Source organism: Magnolia sinica, chromosome 4 (genome assembly GCF_029962835.1).
Source record: "Magnolia sinica isolate HGM2019 chromosome 4, MsV1, whole genome shotgun sequence".
NCBI classification, from domain to species: domain Eukaryota; kingdom Viridiplantae; phylum Streptophyta; class Magnoliopsida; order Magnoliales; family Magnoliaceae; genus Magnolia; species Magnolia sinica.
The window spans coordinates 85,202,355-85,205,439 of NC_080576.1; the positions used below are offsets into that span (position 1 = coordinate 85,202,355).

The following is a 3,085-nucleotide window of genomic DNA, read 5'->3' on the forward strand; positions in this document are numbered from 1 at the left end:
CATTATCATTATTAGATAATGTTTTCATTTCCATTATGGGTTAGTATGATTTTTAATATTAGTTCTTATTACATTATTGTTAATAATTATTTTATCATTATTTATAGCATTTATTAAACCCTTATTTTTATATTAGATATTTTTGGGAAAATTAATACAAATTCGCAAATTATTAGTAGTAATATTATTTTATTCTTTGCGCAAAAAAAGTTAGAGTTCAAGATTTAAAACCTACACTTAGATTGCTGGATAAAACCCAAAAATTTACATAATCTAAACCTTAAGATGTAATCATAACTATATAAATTTTGTTATGTTGTAATCTAACCGCATAAAGTATTCTAATTTTTTGAGCGGATGTTTGTGCGTCACACCAACTTAAATTGAACTGAGTTGGCCAGATCCTGAGGCGAGTCATTGTGTGTCTAGTGAGTTTGGTCTGAGGCCAGGCTCTTTGCTAGCCGATTCAGGAAGCAGAAGAGGAGCAAGGAAAGGAGAGTTAACCTTAAAGGATGGTCAAATTCGAGTACATATTTTTTCCTTCATCAGAATAAGCAAATAAGTGTAGTGTGGACAAATCGACATAAAGAAAAATTTCATTATCATTCAAATTTACAAGAAGCTGCCCATAATGACTTATACAAACCAATGTCTCTGAATTTAACAAGTACAAGATTTACAAGAATTTAATACATGAAGAATAGCGGAAAGCATATAAATATAAGCCGCAAGATCATGCAGCTCCTCCAGGTAAATACAGCCATGCATCCCTGGCGATCGTACCCTGCTCCTCATCAAGTCTGAACATACATATCACTAAAGCCACCTGTACTACCTGTACGGTTGTATATTTGATGGATGAGTGGCCAACTCAGTGTGAATTCCCCTCAAGATTACACACCGCCGCATTAGGTAAGAGATAGTATAAAACATCCAGACAACCAAAACAGAGTAAATGCAGTCTTATTAGGTGCATGGATGCATGAATGCAATCATCGACCCGGGTAAATCATCCGGACGGTCGGAGCCCCAGGAAAAACATCCAGACAGGCAATGGGGTCGTCACCCAAAGATGTGAGTGGTCATCAGCGCAACACGCAGCGTAATCGTATGGGCATGAGTGATCCAAGTCATCATCATAAATCGATCGGCTGGTCATTAGCGCAACTCGCAGCGTAATCGTATGGGCATAATGATCCAAGCCGTCGTAGTATGCTATGCGTGCATGATTTGCCAGCCCATTATTAGTCCAATTACAACTGGCCAATTTAGATAAGCTCAAAGGTCACTACAGGGAGCACATGGCCCAGCGTAGGTCGATAGCTCGAGCATAGTGTCCCATTATCATCATCCCCGGCTTATAAGGCTACCATCTTATGATGTTTAATGGAAACCCGTCAACTAGTGGCTAATCATATTACAGTATATGGGGCTTACCATCGCATGGTTGCACGGTATAAAACATCGAACCCATATAGGAAAAATATCAGAACAAAGCCACATAGGGCGATATCAAACAAGCCACATAGGGCAATTATCAAAATAGGCCTCATAGGGCGAGTATCAAAACCATGCGATAAAAGACCATCCTTAAAAACCATTGGACACAATAACCCTGGATGGTAGGCCCACATCAATGATCCATTTAGACCATCACTCAATAACCACTAAGTCGAAGGTCCATTTTAATCACAACCAGTCAGGTTACATCCCAAGTATGGGTGTACATTTATAGGTGGGGGTTTCCCACTAATGTACCAGTTTAAAGTCCATAAGCAATACACAAATAATCCACAAGCATGAACAAATATACAGGATGAACATTAAGCAGGCAATATAGCAATTCAATTTCCACCAGCTAACACATGTGATTATAAGAGAGAGATATCAATTATAATTTTTAATAAAAACTATAACTTAAGCTAATAAGAAGATGGAAAGCTCAAGGGGAAGAATCATCACCTTATACTTGGAATCGCTTACTAGTGTCGTAAAGCGCTTGCGCCTTTAGAATTGAATCCTACCACAGATCATGAGCTTATATCATTAGATCCAAGTTCCATGCACTACCTAGGGTTTGGATTTCTTTTAGGGTTTTAATATGGAATTAGGGCTTCATCCTAGAATTTAGGTTTAGGCTAGATCTTTAAGGTTGAACCCTAGTGGTGTGTAATTATTTATAATGTTAATTTAATAGTTATAAAATCTTTACTAACATTAGTGTCACAGTTAATATTAGTTAATAATAATTATGATGATAATTAATATTATGATATACTATCTATGATAAGACAACGCATTAACATTTAATAATGGTATCATTTTAATTTCTTGTATATAATAACTATCATTAGAATAGATAATTTACTAATGGTCATGCATCTTAATATTTAACAATCCTATTAATAATGGAAATAGTAACAATGTTAATTTAATAATTAGAAAATAATTGTTAACATTAGTATTATTATTAATATTAGTTAATGTAGTAAAATAATCATTGTGGTGACACCAACGACTATCCAAAATGAATATTTAAGAATAATAAACCGTATACTAATATTTAATAATTGAAATTTGTTTATAATAACCAGTTTAGCATAATGGTCTACTAATGGCTAATCTCTGCTAATATTAATAATCCCAATTGCAACAAATGATAATAGTACGTCGAAACATAACTAGAATGGGGGAAAATGTTGACTCACCCATGATGATTCAGTTTGAACCGAGTTGACTCGGCTCAACACAACCGTCCATCAACTCTCTCTCTCCATCTCTTTTATTCTTCCTTCCTACCGCTGTAACCACCCAGCAACGGCTATCAAACCCGGCCTAACCCAGCCTCAGTCGAGACGAGTTGGCGTGGTGGCTGCATGAAGAGGCAGCGAGTCAGGCTACCGAGTCAGGATTGTGCAGCGAGTTGGTGCAACTCGGCACAACTCAACCCAACTCTCTCTCTCTCTCTCTCTCTCTCTCTCTCTCTCTCTCTACCTCGACTTTCTTTCACTTTTTTTCTTCTTCTCTGCATTGTCCAACAACCCTGGACTGAACCTGACTCGAGCACAACCCACCGAGTCGAGTG

The 3,085-nt window shown here is 36.9% G+C and overlaps 1 long non-coding RNA gene across 1 annotated transcript; it reads right to left on the reverse strand.

Annotated features, from left to right (window-relative positions):
• Positions 1-636: 636 nt before the first annotated feature.
• LOC131244581 (uncharacterized) lies at positions 637-2,754 on the reverse strand. The gene is made up of 2 exons (XR_009170406.1): positions 2,709-2,754; positions 637-835 (listed from the first exon to the last, which is right to left on the reverse strand). It is a non-coding gene; the product is annotated as an uncharacterized LOC131244581 (long non-coding RNA).
• Positions 2,755-3,085: the final 331 nt, after the last annotated feature.